Consider the following 18,123-nt stretch of genomic DNA (forward strand, 5'->3'; position numbering starts at 1 on the left):
GTTTCTCCTCTCTCCTCCCTCTTCCTGCTTTCTACCTCCAGGGCCCTTGTTGCTGTTGCCATGACAACCGGAATGGAAAAGCCTCAGAATCTTATCTCTTACTATGGGTATGTGCCTCCCTATAAGGACATTATTGTACATCAGCCACACTGGAGTCTAGGGGCTGTTCTTTAAATATACCATTAAGTCATGTTCAAATGGGAACCCTAGAGGCAAGATTATGATGGTATTTAGTCAAGGACCTAAGAATTCTCAAGTCTTTCTTTCAACTGGTCATCTCTTTCTTTGAGATCTTCAAAGAAAATATGTGCACTAATGACAAATCAAGGTATAGGAATGCTTTTTTACTAAGTGGGACTTCACATCTAAACCCCAGTTCTAGTAAGTACATCCAGGCCTGGGGGAGATCCCTCTACTTCCTCCTCTCTATAAACAGCTCCAATACCCAGCCTGTGGCCCAAGCCAGAAAACTGGGAGTCATTCTTGATTCTTCCCTTTCTCTTGCCTCCCTCCGTACCTAGCCCTTCCCAAATCCTATGGGCTCTACCTCTACAAACACTCAAAGATGTCTGCTTCTCTGCATCTCCACTCCACCTCTTTAGAACAAAATGTAGTCATCTTCTGCCTGGGTTATTTTATTATAATAGCATTCTGATTCTACTTGTTTTTCCCCGAAGCCCTTCTCCCTAAAGCAGCTAGAGTGCCCTTTGAAAAAGATAAATTCAGACCATTTCACTGTGCTCTTTAAAACTCTTTGTGCCTCCCATTATACTTGGAATAAAATCCATACTCTTCACCCTGGCCTACAGGGCCCTGCCCTGAGTTCCCTGAGCAACTGTCCAGCCTCACTGGGTACCACTCTCCACCTGGCCCCCACTCCACTCACACTTTCCTTCCTTCAGCTCCCCATGTGCCTTGCAAATATCTGTCTTTAATTTCCTCCGAAGTCGAACAGCTGCCATAGTCCTGGTTTTCCCACCAAACTCTTTTCTCAACTCTCAGCCTTTACATTCTCAGCTCCTTCTGCCTGAAACATGTTTCCCCCTGCTTTTTTTTTTTTTATGTATTTATTTATTTTTATTTTTGACTGCATTGGGTCTTCGTTGCTGCACGCGGGCTTTCTCTAGTTGTGGCGAGCGGGGGCTACTCTTCTTTGCGGTGCAGGGGCTTCTCATCTCCGTGGCTTCTCTTGTTGCGGAGCACGGGCTCTAGGCACGTGGGCTTCAGCAGTTGTGGCTCGCGGGCTCTAGAGCGCAGGCTCAGTAGTTGTGGCCCATGGGCTTAGTTGCTCTGCAGCATGTGGGATCTTCCCAGACCAGGGCTCGAACCCGTGTTCCCTGCTTTGGCAGGTGGGCTCTTAACCACTGGGCCACCAGGGAAGCCCTCCCCCTGCCCTTTGCCAGCTCTTTGCACAGTTCTGTTTCCTTCTCAACCTTGAGGTCTAAGTTAAATGTCACTTTCTCAGCAAGGCCTTCTCTACCACCCTATCCAAAATTACCCTCTCCACCAATGATCCTCTATCAATACACCCTGTTTATTTCCTACATAATATTTCCCAGAACATCCAACTCTTTTGTTTATTCATTTGTGTATTTACTAAGTTTGCCTTCCCAGCTAGGAAAATAAATTCCTTGAAGGCAGGGACTAGATCTGTTTTATTCACAATCAATGGCACATAGGAGGAGCATAATATCTGTTAGATATGTGAAGGATCCTGCCTGAAATTCTGCGCCCAGGAAAGGAATAAGAAACGCTTTTTCCTCTTCTTCCTTCCCTCTCTCAGTCAGGGTATTGATGGATGGAATTCCACTCAGATGGTACAGATGAAGAGATGTTAATGAAGTTTTTTGTTTTTTTTTTATGAAGAGACTTTTAACTGAGGCATGGGTGGGGTTAAGAGAACCAACACAGGTTGTTGAGATACCAAAGAGTAGCAAGAGCAGGGAGAGGTTATACTTCTAAGACAAGGGGAGGGGATGGAGGGGGGGGGGGGAGGGAAGGGGAGTGAATGAATGATGTTCCCAGAGCCCGGTAAGAGCTAGAGCTGTGGAGGAGGGGCTGCCCAGCTAGAGATGTAGCCCCTGCCAGATTGGCAGCAGCTATGCAAGACAGGAACAGATGAAGAAACACCCCATCCTCTCTCTCCTCTTCGCTTGTCTCTGATCCATGCCCCTCCTTGGCCAAAGCCAAGCGAAGGAACCCAGATAAGTGAATCCATTTGTAGCCCAGTCTTCCAGAGCACAGAGCAGGTGATAAATGGAGAATAATCAGCACAGATGTTGTCTTCTAGCAGCTGGAACTCAGGTTGGTCTTGCTCCTATTGACCTAGAGGTCAATCAGATTTGGAGTTTATGCCTGGAATTTAACTACCACTTATACTATTATGCCTAAGGAAAAAACATTTGGATTTTGAAACAACCAACTAAGTAATAAACTTGGGAACACAATTCACTAGGGCATCGGAGCCTGCCTTTAGAGTGAATGAGTGGGTGAGTTGTTTTTATTATTAATAAGCACAGCACAGCCTACTCAGAAAAAGAAAACTCCTATAATCTTATCTGGCTACCTATAAATCAAATTATGGAGCATTTTGGTGCTATCCATAGTATCCTCGCAAAATAGATGGGACCAGTATCTGGCAAATTTGATTTCTAGTTTCTTTCAAACCAATTACAGAGAAAATGTAGCTACAACATTTTTTCTGAGGCAAAAAGCTTTAAGTCTTTGAGTTCTAGTTCCCATCCTGCTCTGAACAGCTGTTGTGTGAGAATGTCCATTTCGGACTCATTTTACTCTGTACCCAGAGTAATACAGAATTGCACCCAGTTGATTTTTTAAAAAAATGTATTGAAGTATAATTGATTTACAATGTTGTGTTAATTTCTGCTGTACAGCAAAGTGACTCAGTTATACATATATATATATTCTTTTTCATATTCTTTTCCATTATGGTTTATCACAGGATATTGAATATAGTTCCCTGTGCGATACAGTAAGACCTTGTTGCTTGTCCATCCTATATATACTAGTTTGCATCTGCTCATCCCAAACTTCCAATCCTTCCCTCCCCCACCCAACCCTTGGCAATCACAAGTCTGTTCTCTATGTCTTTGAGTCTGTTTCTGTTTCAGAGATATGTTCATTTGTGTCACATTTTAGATTCCGCATATAAGTGATGTCATATGGTATTTGTCTTTGACTTACTGCACTTGGTATGGTAATCTCTAGGTCCATCCATGTTGCTGCAAATGGCATTATTTCATTCCTTTTTAAGGCTGAGTAATATTTGTAACCAGCTGATTTTAAGGATATTGGTCATCTTGGAGTTTTCGTAAGGTTTTACAGACATATGCTGGGGGAAAAATGAGAAGTGAGATGCAAGTCTTCCTGAAAGATGATAATGCTGCTTGGGGAAAAAAGTCATTTCATCTTTATAACTCTAGCAGTCGGAGCTGGAGCTGGGTTGTATGGCTGGGGAGAATCACAGCTTAATATACAGCTTCTCTCTAGAAATCTTTATTTTAGAGTACAACTTGAACACTGAGACAGCTATATTGAATGTCTAAATAGGAGCAGAAGGGTCTTAGGACAGAGGAGCAGCTGCCCAATTTGTTGTATCATCTTTGTTAATTAAGTGCTAGATCTGTGGATGGAGCATCATAGTAGCAAACAGCAACCTCATTTTCAATTCATTTTTCTCTTGCTTAGAATGTTCTAAATATTGGAAACAAAAACTACCAATATTTAATTGGAATGTCCCCACTTTGTCTACTCTGCATGGTGTAACAGGAAAGCATAAAATATACTTACTGTGTTTATTGATTAATTTATGCTCAGAAAGTAATAGGATGCTAGTTTAAGAGAGGCTGCATTTTATCTTCCCTCTGTGTAGAAAATGTAGAAGAGTCAAATTGCTCTAAGCTCTCAAATGCTTGAAACACAGAGGCTTGTAAGGAAAATCAAATCTGCCTCTGATTTCCTTGTGTTCTGAGATTCCACAGACAGAAAATTCTCTCCTAAAAGAAGTACATACCGCCTGGCACATGTCCTGAGAGAAGCAAAGCAGGGTGGATGGTAGAGTGAAATATAAGCTCAGTGGAAGAATACTTGGAAAGCCACTTCATAACAATAAAGATCTTAATTAAATCACCCAGGACCTTATTCCATAATGATATGCACCAGGTGTTTCTGCTTCCATTTAATCAGCTCAGCATTGTTCCTCTTTGAGAAATGACACATACTGTTGGGGTGTATCCAGCTGAAACACACATCAACATAACGTGCAATGCTTTCAGAATGTGTTCTCTCTCTCTCTCTCCCCAAATATATATAAATATACATATATAAACATATATGTATATATATATAGCCTCATTTCTTTCACTATCTGTGGACTGATCTTAATGGGTCACCCAGGATGAGGGATGAAGTAGAAATAAGGCAGTTCCATGTTTATAGACACAAAAACACAGTAACTGTAGTTTTATGGAAACTAAGCTTAAGAAATGCAAGGCGTTCACTGGTTTCTCTCAGAAGTCTCTCAGATATAGGAGAAATATGTGTGAGCTTTGGGCTTTCATTTATCCAAATATGAGGAATTTATTTGCTAGAGTCAACCGACTGATAGTGGATGGAAAAGATTAGTGCAGGTCCTGCTTGGCAGGCGTCTCGGCAGAAACCCATATGATCTATGACATTGATTATAATTATTTTTCCATCATTCCCAGGTTACGTTCTTAGCAGGAATGCGAGCCAACTCTTTCCCTAGGAAGGCTCCTGCTGTGAAACCATCTTTGGCAATGAATCTTTAACAAAAGATCAGGAACTTGACATTTATTTTTAAGCATGAGAAGAAAATTTGTGCAATGTTGGAAGCAAATATGGGATAGGAAGAGCTTCTAACCAGTTGCAGGAGTAGCAGTGGAACAGGAAGAAATGTTATATGACAGGCCAGTGGCTTTACTTTTGTGAAATAGCAACTAATGACTAGGTATGGAATATGTAGACTACGTATATAATGTTAAGCTGTAATGTCTCTCTCTTTTTTTTTTTTAAGAAAAACCTACCTAAATTCTTTTTTTTTCTTTTTTAATATTTATTTATTTAAGGACTTCCCTGGTGGTGCAGTGGTTAAGATTCTGAGCTCCCAATGCAGGGGGCCTGGGTTCGATCCTTGGTCAGGGAACTAGATCCCACATGCCTGCCACAACTAAGAGTTCGAATGTCACAACTAAGGAGCCCACCTGCCACAACTAAGACCCAGGGCAACCAAATAAATAAATAAATATTTTAAATTATTTATTTGGTTGCCCCGGGTCTTAGTTGCGGCACTTGGGATCTTCATTGCAGCGTGCGGGATCTTTAGTTGTGGCGTGTAGGATCTAATTCCCTGACCAGGGATCGAACCCAGGCCCCTGCATTGGGAGCGTGGAGTCTTAACCCCTGGACCACCAGGGAAGTCCCTTTAATGTCTTTTTAAAGTAGAAGATGTGGGAGCAATGTGTATGTTATTTTGGATCAGGTGTGTCTTTATGATTTTATATTCAACTGATCATCAAGGAGATTGTTAGGACACTGGTTGTAAGAGAAATTCAGGATGATATATTAAGAAACAGGAAGAACAATCATTTTCATTCTAATTGACTAGATCAACAGAGATTAAAAAAATTTTTTTTCAGAAAGAGCATGTGCATTACAATTTGTGAATTCATTCATCTGAGTTGGGGGGTGAGTTCTTGGTGGAAAGGTTAAATAAAGTACTCTGGATGCTTCCAGGAGGTGAGAATTTTTCATCCTCACCCTGTCCACCTACAGTGAGGAAATTTCTTCAAAATTAATTTAAAAAGCAACAGAGGCAGAAAATGGCATGGCTGTCAGAAAATTACCAAATTAAACATAAAAGAGTGTCAGCTTCTCTCTTAAAGGATGGTTATTTCTATTTCATGGCTTAGTGCACTGTAAGGATTAGTGTCTCCATTAAAATCAAATGCAGAATATAATTAAGTAAATCCTTCAGGTTACATGTCTTTTAAAATTCCAGTAGCTGAAGGACTCACCAGAGGAAGTAATAAGTACTTTAATAAATGTCCTGTACCATAAGTTTAGTTCAGATGTGACAAAGTCAGCATAAGCCCAATCATAGACAGTTTATAAGCACTGGACTGGTAAGTGTTTTTTGGTATTTTTGTTTTTGATGAGTTAGAATTTTCTAACCTTTTGGATAAAGTTCCTAATGGTATTCTTCTTTCTACCTTTATGAAAACTTTAGCCCAGGTAGATGTGTACATGCTTATAGATGAGAATAAGATCAAATGAAAAGTGTTGATTTTAAAAGGAAACCACATATTATTGAAAACTGAAATGTATCACAGTAACGGACCTGTGAATGCTACATCAAAACTCATTGTGGAGGATAAATTACCCACCCTTGTAATAGAGTTTTTAAATATGGAAAATGTATACTGTTCCTCATGTCTTAACATGTAGGTTTACATTTGGTTACATAATCACAATTCAATTTCCATCTCACCTTTGATGGCCATTATCATATCAATACAAAATCACATTTCTAGAAACCATTACCATTACTTGTACTTGCATTGTTTCTTTTAAAAACCTTCTTGGTTTGGCATAGGTGGAGATGTTAATGGTAATGGGAAAAAAGATAATAACGGTTCTCTACTGCTAGGCAAATGAACATATCCACCAGGATGGAGGAAAGCTAAAGAATTCCCATTCATACATAGGCTGCCTTATCTCTTCATTAGCATAACAGCTAACATTTACCAGATGTGCAAGGGTGTCTGCTAAACATTTTACATGCATTCTCTCACTTAATTCTCATAAAAATCTTAAATATTTTATATATTTAAGCCCCCCCACTATCCAATGAGAGAAGTAATAATAGCCTCATTTTATACTGAGAAAACTGAAGCTTAGAGAGTTTAAGTTATTTGCCCAAAATCACGCAGGGAGGAAGTCATCTCTTGTAACCATCTGTGTCAGCTGTGTCTTCCAGGAAGCTAAGAGTGCAAGGAGTTGATTTGGGTAAAGTGCCTGTGAAATAAAAAACGGGGAGGAAGCAGAATGAGATAAGGAAAGCCTTTGGGCAATGATTCAAATCTGACACTTGTGAAAGAAAAGTGGGGAAGAAACAGGATTGAACAAGGGGTGACGTGGAACTCAGTGCACATCTGACAAAGTTTTGACCAACTCAGTGGGATGCTCTGAAGTGAAGATTGCCAATTAGAGGAGATCCATGTTGGGCAGAAATAGTTCAGGCCCTAGTTAAACAACCATGTTCAGTTATTGTCTAGGGGAGATTCAGGAAGAGTGTGGCCTCAGCTCAAAAACTGAGGTACATTCTGAAGATGCTGCAGCTGGATGCTGTCAAGCCAATTGCTCTCCTAGCAGCTGGCTGGATGGAAGTACTTTCTGGAAGGGAGATCCAAGTGGTGCATCTTTCTGATGGCCACAGTCTACCCCCTGGCACCATGCAGACCCACTTCTTCTTTCACATTTGGGAACAACTCCTCCAGGGTTCCAGTGCACCTTTCTTCTTGCAGAGAAACTTAGAAGAGGGATATTAATGGGATAAACTATAGTCCTTATCACTGCAGTTGGTCTTGGGGCCACAACTGGTACTCATGTTTTCCTCTCTCCACTAACCATTCTAAATTTACTTGCCCTTAGCTATCATCTCTATTTGCTTCAGCAACTTACCTGGTGGTGGAACACAACCTTCACTTCTGAGGGGTCTGACCCAGTGGTAATCATACCTTTCTCAGGCTGAGGTTGCTGTATTTGTCCATATACATTCTTAGTTGGGCAAGGGAGTACCCAAATGGGTCACCTGAGTTCCACACATATCCTTCCTTGCCCCTATTTTTTTTTTTTTTTTTTTTTTTTTTGCGGTACACGGGCCTCTCACTGTTGTGGCCTCTCCCGCTGCGGAGCACAGGCTCCGGACGCGCAGTCTGAGCGGCCATGGCTCACGGGCCCAGCCGCTCTGCGGCATGTGGGATCTTCCCAGACCGGGGCACGAACCCATGTCCCCTGCATTGGCAGACGGACTCTCAACCACTGCGCCACCAGGGAAGCCCCATGACTTTTTATTAGGGCAACTGATCGCAGCCTCCTGCTTCTTGCTTTCTTTTGACTATATATTAAGCAATACCCACATTAGGTGTCCATCTATTTTGCCCCTTGGGATGCCCCTTGGGATGTCATATTCTTTTTTTTTTTTTTCCGGTACCCCTGGGTGGGCTTGAGGGGGATGTCATATTCTCTCTCTTATTTATTTATTTTTTTGGCCGCGCCTTGCAGCTTGTGGGATCTTAGTTCCCCAAACAGGGACTGAACCTGGGTTTCGGCAGTGAAAGTGCAGGATCCCAACCGCTGGACCGTCAGGGAATTCCCGGGATGTCATATTCTATCGACCATCCCCACAGTTCTCTTTGGGTCAAGCCCACTTGACTGCTGTTTTGCTGGTCATTACAGTAAATGTGACCCCCCAGATCCTGGTGGTTAAGTGCTGCCCCCTGACCTCTAGTGCTTCAGGGCCCCATGAGGCCCATTTCTGTCAGTAAGCCAAGCTCTGTGACAATCTCTCCTACTGGCAGCCTTAGCCGTCCCTGAACTTCTTACTGTTCAGGTGTCCCTCTCTCTACCATATTCCTGAAGGCTTTGGCAAATGAAGTGTATGTGGGGTTCGATCTGGTTCGATCCATGGCCTATGTGTGTAACATAATCTTCTGGTGGGTCTTTCGGCCTCACATAAAATATCTATTCCAACATGCTTACCTCCCTCAGCTTCTTCTTCTTTTTTTAAAGACACTGTACAGTTTAATTAATTAATTGATTTATTTATTTAGGTTGAGCTGGGTCTTAGCTGTGGCAGGCACATTCCTTAGTTGCAGTTCTTGGGCTCATTAGTTGTGGCTCGGCAGCTCCTTAGTTGTGGCATGCATGTGGGATCCCATTCCCTCACCAGGTATCAAACCCACATCCCCTGCATTGGAAGGTGGATTCTTTACCACTGGACCACCAGGGAAGTTCCCCTCTCTCAGCTTCTTTATTCCTTCCTCTGCCATCTGTCAGGGCAATGCAGACATTTTGACTTCACTGAGAGTGGACGTACTTCAAAGAGCCACCTCAGCAGTGAGTTTTCCCCTTCCTCTGAGCCCCTTGCCAAGGGTTAAATCCCATATGCTGGGAGAATAAGGACATAGGATTTCAAGAAATTTTTTTCACCAGTGTTATGTTCTGGGACCCTTAGTCACACACCCTCAAAATACAGTCTCACCAGTACTCTGGCTCCTACTGGGACATGCTGGCTTGTTTTTGCAGCTCTGTTGGGGGATAGTCCCTTTTCTCGCTTCTCAGACCCAGCTGAATTATGCTGCAACTTAGCATAGTTGTGGACCTTTCAGCCAGGAGAGGAGGCGAGGTAGACGCTGAGAGAGATCCCTGTTTTCTTGTGAGGCTGAGGCTTCTACAGTGTCTTTTTACCCCTGGGAGTGCTCGCTCTAAGTAGGGAGGGGAGCAGCTCTGCAGTCTCTGAGGGTTCAGCAGAGTCAAGGGAGTCAAAATAGTCAGGCGGTACTCCAGATCGTCTCATCTCATGTGTCAGGGTCCCAGGTTTCATATACCAGGGCCCTGACCATAACAGACCATACATGGCATAACAAACTCAGCTTCAGTCATGTTAGAAGCTTTTCAACTCAGGAATTCCCTGGCAGTCCCTGGCAGGGACTTCCCTGGCAGTCCAGTGGTTAGGACACAGGTTCAATCCCTGGTCAGAGAACTAAGATCCTGCAAGCCACATGGTGCGGCCAAAAAAAGAAAAGAAAGAAAGAAAGAAAATGGGGACTTTCCTTGTGGTCCTGTGGTTAAGACTTGCGCTTCCAATGCAGGGGGCCCGGGTTCAATGCATGGTCAAGGAACTAGATCCTGCACACCACAACTAAAGATCTGGCAGGGTGCAACTAAGATCTGACACAGCCAAATAAATAAATATATTTTAAAAAGAAAGAAAGAAGAAGAGAGACTTCTCTGTGGCACAGTGGTTAAGAATCTGCCTGCCAATGCAGGGGCCATGGATTCAAGCCCTGGACCGGGAAAATCCCACAGGCCATGGAGCAACAAAGCCCGTGCACCACAACTACTAAGCCTGCACTCTAGAGCCCACAAGCCACAACTACTGAGCCCATGCGCTACAACTACTGAAGCCCACGCACCTAGAACCTGTACTCCGCAACAAGAGAAGACACCACAATGAGAAGCACGCACACCGCAAGGAAGAGTAGCCCCTGCTTGCCGCAGCTAGAGAAAGCCCATGTGCAGCAACGAAGACCCAACGCTGCCAAAAATAAATAACTAATAAATAAATAAATAAAATTTAAAAAAGGAAAATATTTGCAAATGAATCAACGGACAAAGGATTAATCTCCAAAATATATAAACAGTTCATTCAGCTCAATATTAAAAAAACAAACAACACAATCAAAAAATGGGCAGAAGACCTAAATAGACATTTCTCCAAAGAAGACATACGGATGGCCAAGAAGCACATGAAAAGCTGCTCAACATCACTGATTATTAGAGAAATGCAAATCAAAACTACAATGAGGTATCACCTCACACCAGTTAGAATGGGCATCATCAGAAAATCTACAAACAAATGCTGGAGAGGGTGTGAAGAAAAGGGAACCCTCTTGCACTGTTGGTGGGAATGTAAATTGATACAGCCACTATGGAGAACAGTATGGAGGTTCCTTAAAAAACTAAAAATAGAACTACCATATGACCCAGCAATCCCACTACTGGGCATATACCCAGAGAAAACCATAATTCAAAAAGACACATGCACCCCAATGTACATTGCAGCACTATTTACAATACCCAGGTCATGGAAGAAACCTAAGTGTCCATCGACAGATGAATAGATAAAGAAGATGTGGTACATATAGACAATGGAATATTAATCAGCCATAAAAAGGAATGAAACTGGGTCATTTGTAGAGACGTGGATGAATCTAGAGATGGTCATACAGAGCGAAGGAAGTCAGAAAGAGAAAAACAAATATTGCTTATTAACACATATATGTGGAACCTAGAAAAACGGTACAGATTAACCGGTTTACAGGGCAGAAATTGAGGCAGAGTTGTAGAGAACAAACGTATGGACACCAAGGGGGGAAAGCGGCGGGGGGGTGGGGGGGGTGGGATGAATTGGGCAACTGGGATTGACATGTATACACTGATGTGTATAAAAGTGATGAGTAATAAGAACCTGCTGTATAAAAAAATAAATTAAATAAAATTCAAAAGAAAAAAAGAAAGCTCTTCAACTCTAATGATTACATCTGTAGTTTGGTCTTCAGCTTTTTCTGCTCCCCCCTTGGTGGAATAAGGGCCTCTTTATAAGCTACAAAGGGAATGAGAAGTGTTCTTTTCTTCTGCTTGGAGCTCTAAGGACATTAACCTGCCACTGCTTGTCACCATTTTCCTACCATGAAATGAAAGTGTGCCTGAGAATAAAGCCAGCACAGAGGGAGAAAAAGCAGAGACATCAAGAGACCTGTGGTCCTGATAACATCACTGAAGCCCCTGACTCCAGATACGCCTGAAGTCAGCATATTCCTGGACTTTTTTAGTTACATAAGCCAATACGTACATTTTGCTTCTTTTAGATCATTGAAGCTGGGTTTTCTATCACTTGGAAATAACTAACTTCTGATAGTCATTCATTTAGTCAGTCAATATTGAATATTTTCAGCATTTCAGACATTGTTCCAGTACAGGAATGTAGCAGTGAACAAAACAGGCAACTGTCTGTTGGCCTGGAACTCACATTCTTGTGGGAAGAACTGAAGAAGAAGAGAAAGGTAAATATATAGACATATGTCGATTAGTGATAAGCTTTGTGTGGGAAAAATGAAGCCCTGTAAAGGAAAGGACATGTTATAGGGGACTCAAGGACAGCTTCACTGATATGGTAACTTCGAGCAGAGACCTAAGATACGTTGAAGGAGAGAGCCACGAGAGAAGCAGTAGGAGGCTTCCAGAAAGAGGAAACGGCAAGTTCAAAGGTCCCAAGGAGGAAGTTTGCTTGCAGAGCAATGAGGCCAGTGTTGGGAGTGTGGTGAGCAAGGAGGTGTGGGTAGAAGATGAAGTGAGAAAAGCATCAGGTTCAAACTATCAAGCCCTCACCAGCCGTTGGAGCTTTGTGGTTTTACGTCATGTGTGATGGGAATCCATTGGAGGGTTTTAAGAAAAGGAATGACATGGGCTAACATATTTTCAAAGAATTAATTTGGGTGTTGAATGGAGGGGGCAAGGGCAGAAGAATGGAATCCCGGTAGGAGATTGCAGTAATCCAGATTAGAGATGATAGTGGTTTAGGGAGGGGTAGGTAGTGCAGGGGACATGGAGAAGTGGACAGACGTGGGGTATATTCTGAACATAGAACAGATGGGATTTGTTCATGAATTGGATGTGAGGATGGAAAAAAAGAGATGAGTCAAGAATGACTCTAACGTTTGTGGCCTGAGCAACTGGAAGTTCGGGATAAAATTGCAGTCCTTTTTTTTATTAAGTCTGAGATGCCTGAGATACCCAAGGTCTGCTGCCGAGACATTCAGGGTAGAGGCATAGAATAGAGATAGACATTTGGGAGTCATCAGTCATACATGGTATATATACATATATTTTTTTGGCCGTGCCGCCTGCCTTGCAGGATCTCATTTCCCCCAACAGGGATTGAACCCGTGACCCCTGCAGTGGAAGCGTGGAGTCTTAACCACCAGACTGCCAGGGAGGTCCCAGTGCATAGATGGTATTTAAAGCTGTGAAACTGAATGAAACATGAGTAGAGAAGAACATGAGTAGAGAATGAAACAGAGAAGAGATATGAGGGCTGAGTCGTGGGACATTCCCGTGTTCAGAGCTCAGAGAGTTGAGGAGGAACCAGTAATGAAGACTGAGAAGGAACGGCTATTGCAGCAGCTGCTTTTGTATACCCGGAAGAAAATGGGTTAAGGAGGAAGTGATCAGCTGTAGGAAGGTACAAAAGGTACTGATTACTGTGGACAAGGAAAATGAGGGCCGGAAATTTATTACTGGATTGAGCAATGTGGAGCTTTCAGCACTTACCGCAGTCTTGCATACTATCAATTGACATTTGTTTATTTTTTATCTCCTCCCATTTAGATGTAACCTCTGCAACATTTTGTTTTGTTCACTACGACATTCCTAGTGCCTAATAGTGCCTGGTATATGGTAAGTGGTCAACAAATATTTCTCAAAAAGTATCTCTTGAATGGAAAAATGTGAAAAACAAGAAAAACGTGCATTTTATTTCTCTATTCCTTTGTACGTAGGTAGCTTGTATTCTATATTTCGACAGAGGAAGTAATGGTATAGCATTAGGTTTTGAATTATGTTGAAAATTTGGCAAGGGATTTAACCTCACTAAGCTTCTATTTGCTTATTGGTAAAAGGAGAGTGATAATAATATGTTTGAGAATGTACCCCCCAAAATGTCCCGTAAGTACTCAATTAATGCTTTGTAAATCTGAAGGGGTCACATGGACCAGAACACAGTGACATGCAAATTTATTTTAGATAAATAAGTGGTTTGACATGGGAAGTTTCATTTATTTGAGGAATCTGAAAAAAGGAAATGTGGCTAGTAGGTTGCATTTCCAACAAAAAGCATTTGCGTGTGTCTCAGGATGAGATAAGGGCCATAATACATTGAGATTAGTCTTGCTATTATGGTTGTTTAACACTGAAATGTAATAGCTTTGATGCTTTTTATTTTTTGTATTTTTGTCTTGTAGATTCTATAGTTCAAGTACCATTATACTATAGATCTAAGATAGGTAGACTTTGGTAAGGCCACTTCCTCTAGACCTACACCTCTCCCTAGATTGCCCAGATCTGAATCTTAAAGAAGGCACAGAGTTGGCTAGAGCAGAAGCCAAGGCTTGGAAAAACTGCAAATTCATTGTGATCTAAGCGTTAACCTTAAAAGGTTAACTAGGAAGTTCTTAAAGGATCTTGTAGGTTTAAAATAAGTAAAGATTATATTTTAAAAGAGATTGGCCTTTAGCAGGGGAAAAATGTGCTGAGTGAAGAGGTGGGATAACAAGTCGAGTTAAGTTCTGGATTATCACTTAAGCAGCCTGGGCAAGCAGCCAAATCTCTTGGGTTAATATTTCTTTTCCCTTCTTGTCCAGGATTAGGCAACAACATAGCCTTCTGTCATTTTGCATTTCCTTGTCTGTTAAACAAGTCAACAGGTGATAACCTGAAGTCCCTTTGGACCCAGAATATTTGGCAAACACCGTACCCTTAGTAGATGCCCAGAATGGATGACATTTTGGTATTGATGTAGTGATACTGGACATCTTGGGGCGGCGATGACTGAAGTTCTGGTTCTTTGGAAATTAGTGCTCATGGACAGGTAATAGCCATTACAAGATGCTAAGAACTTGAAAGACAAATTATTTAGAGAAAACCTCCAAGGGTAAACTTCCAAATGGGGACAGAGTTTGTATTAGCATGCCAAGTCTTCTACCTCTCTTGATAATACTACCTTTTGCTGTGAAATGTGGGTTATTAGTGATAGGGGAAGAGAGACTGACTCAGAAAGGATGTCAAAATGTGGCAATAAGAAAAAAGATTTTTAAGACTTAGTGTTCCCTTCATGGAAATGGCTCAAAGCATCACATTGTGGATTCCATTTTTGTACTTGGGCTTCATAAGGGCAATAACATCTCCCAAGTTACTAAATCTCACTGGTCTTTGCCATTATTATTACCTCATTTATTTAACACTTCCTAATATTAGACATTGTGTTAGCTGTTTTACATATAGTATTCATTTACTTCTCACAGGAAAACGTTATGAGATCGGCACTATTAACCTTCTCACTTCATACAAGGAAAACTGAGGCTTAATCCCAGTATCAGTAAGACCTTTGTGATGTGCAGCATCTGGTTAGTGGGAAATAAGTGACTAGCTGAGGTGCTAAGAAGGAAAAACAAACACAGTTAAGAGCAATTTAACAAAGGCTAGAGTGTAGTTATCAAGGAACAAGAGGATGCAGAGCTCAGAAAAGTGCTTTCCCACTGTTTCCAGGGCTCTGATGAAAAGAAACATGTACATTAGATTAAAAGAATTTTTTATTGGAGTATAGTTGATTTACAGTGTTGTGTTAGTTTCAGGTGTACAGCGAAGTGCTTCAGTTATATCTGTATATATATACACATAATTTTTGTACATATATGTATATGTTCTTTTTCAGATTTTTTCTATTATAGGTTATTACAAGATAATGAGTAGAGTTCCCTGTGCTATACAGTAGGTCCTTGTTGGTTATCTGTTTTTGTTTTTGTTTTTTTTTTGCAGTACGCGGGCCTCTCACTGTTGTGGCCTCTCCCGTTGCGGAGCACAGGCTCCCAACGCGCAGGCTCAGCGGCCATGGCTCACGGGCCCAGCCGCTCCACGGCATGTGGGATCTTCCCAGACCGGGGCACGAACCCGTGTCCCCTGCATTGGCAGGCGGACTCTCAACCACTGTGCCACCAGGGAAGCCCTGGTTATCTGTTTTATATATAGTAGTGTGTATGTCAATCCCAAACTTCTAATTTATGCCTCCCCCACCGACATTAGATGTTTTATTCATTCACATTTTGCTTCTTTCCATGAGTTGGACCCTATATTGTGACTGGGAATATGATAATGAACAAATGCAGTTTGCAGGCTATTGAAAGACAGATAATTCAAATAATGGTATTAATAATATAAGTGCTATAATACAGAGCAATGTTTCCAAGACTTTTCTGAAGGAATCCCCTGGGTGACTTGATAATACAGATTATCAGCCTTCTCCCATAGAAATTCTGAGGTCCTAGATTATGCTTTTTAACAAGCACCGTAGTTGAGTCTTAGATTCAGGAAAGTTTGGGTGTGTGCCCAAGTATTTTGAGTGATCAGAGGTGGGGTGTCTTCCCAGCCTGGGGCGTTAAGGATGGCTTCACAGAGGAGATGGCAACTGGAGAGGAGGTGTGGGGTAAGGGGGTATTCCATCCCTCAGCAAGGGGACCCATGTGTTCCAAGGTATGGAAGTGAGAGCAAGCACTAACCTATCTAGGACGCTGGCAGTAATTAGACACCACTGGACCACAAAAGATAGGGAAATAGCAAAGGATAAGACTGGGGAGAAAGTTGGAGTCCAGATTATGAGGATCCTGGAATGCCATGTGAAGAAATTTAGATTTTAAGAGATGATTTTTAGACTGCCTCCGCCTTTATATAATTTACATTTTTATATTTATGTTATTTATGTTCATATTGCATCTATAATAATTGGATATTATATATTATTTATAAAATAGTTGCACAGTATTTGTATATGTATGTATTAATATTAGATACCATTCACCTAATATTTATATATTATTATAGTAGGATATATTATTACATTTATAGCTTTTCTATGTAATGAAATTAATTCATTTTTAATTTTCCTTAGACAAGACTTGGTGTTGCATGACAGAGGAATGAGAGACTTGTTTATTTGGTCCTCAGCAGAAGAGTCACGTTGCTGGGAGCAGATGTGGTCAGATGAAGGGAGGGAAACAACATGAGTGAACCAAGACAGAGAGGCAGGCTTCACAGGGAAAGGTCTGGGAAAGACTGGAGTAGCATGTCCTCCCTCTTGAGAGCTTCTATGTTCAAACCAAAAGAGAATTTTCTACTTTGCTTTTATAAGACTGGATGTTTTCTATATGAAACCAGATCTAAACATTTAGGTATAAAATACTGAAATCCAAAAATCTTTTAAAAATGTATATTTGGGGCTTCCCTGGTGGCGCAGTGGTTGAGAGTCCGCCTGCCGATGCAGGGGACATGGGTTCGTGCCTCGGTCCAGGAAGATCCCACATGCCGCAGAGCGGCTAGGCCCGTGAGCCATGGCCGCTGAGCCTGTGCGTCCGGAGCCTGTGCTCCACAACGGGAGGGGCCACAGCAGTGAGAGGCCCGCGTACCGCAAAAAAAAAAAAAAAAAAAAAAAAATGTATATTTGATCACTAAGGATAAGGAACCCTCTATATTAATTCCAAGGACTACTACATGCTCAGATGTCCCCTGCTCCAGGGAAACCTTCTCTGCCTTCCTTCCTCTGTCTCGCCCTAGTTCAGGCGCCTCTCCTCCAGGCTTCTGTAGTATCCTGTGTGGGCCTAACCACATCGCACATGCATATTATATCCTTATTTGTTTATATGTTTATTATTGCATATTACATGCTTATTTGTCTGTCTTTATAGCCATAGGAATGAGCAAAGGCACAAAATGAGTTAGTGTTTTTTTTGAATGAAAGAAAAAGAGATTGAATGAGAGAGAGAGAAAGAATACTGTGTTTATTCTTTGAAACCATATTATTATCAGGACTTTTGACTACTCTGAACTGAACTGATGAATAAATGCTTTTTCTCAACAACTTAGGGAAGCCTGTATTTGATGTGGTTTAAAAGCACAGATAACAGTTCCTCTGTTAGTATGAATTTGTGCAGTAATTTCAAAACTAGGGTTGGTATATATCACATTTAAGCCACACTGCTCACAGATCACATATAATGTTATATATGTTTTAAGCAGGACATTTCAAGTCAGAAGTTCTAAAGGAGAGAAAGGCAAAAAATTAATATTGCCTTCTAGAATTTTAACCCACTTATGCTTTTTGCTAAGAACAATTTTTGCTCAAAACCCATTAGATTTATATGTAACATATATAAAAACTCCAGAACAGAAAGCTATTATTTTGTATTTCACATTATCGATTCTCTCAATTTAGATGTGAAACATTTAGGGCTTCCCTGGTGGCGCAGTGGTTGAGAATCTGCCTGCCAATGCAGGGGACATGGGTTCGAGCCCTGGTCTGGGAAGATCCCACATGCCGCGGAGCAACTGGGCCCGTGAGCCACAATTACTGAGCCTGCGCGTCTGGAGCCTGTGCTCCACAACAAGAGAGGCCGCGATAGTGAGAGGCCCGCGCACCGTGATGAAGAGCGGCCCCCACTTGCCGCAACTAGAGAAAGCCCCTGCACAGAAACG

At 41.7% G+C, this 18,123-nt stretch overlaps 1 long non-coding RNA gene across 2 annotated transcripts; it reads left to right on the plus strand.

Moving 5' to 3' along the window:
• The first annotated feature begins 11,249 nt into the window (after positions 1-11,249).
• On the plus strand, positions 11,250-17,851 carry LOC141277314 (uncharacterized). Of its 2 annotated transcripts, none has more exons than XR_012328470.1 (3): positions 11,250-13,281; positions 14,244-14,470; positions 16,544-17,851. It is a non-coding gene; the product is annotated as an uncharacterized lncRNA (long non-coding RNA). The 2 variants fall into 2 exon arrangements; XR_012328471.1 differs by having other exon boundaries at positions 11,250-13,075; positions 13,213-13,281; positions 14,244-17,851.
• Positions 17,852-18,123: the final 272 nt, after the last annotated feature.

Source organism: Tursiops truncatus, chromosome 20 (assembly GCF_011762595.2).
Source record: "Tursiops truncatus isolate mTurTru1 chromosome 20, mTurTru1.mat.Y, whole genome shotgun sequence".
Classification (NCBI taxonomy): domain Eukaryota; kingdom Metazoa; phylum Chordata; class Mammalia; order Artiodactyla; family Delphinidae; genus Tursiops; species Tursiops truncatus.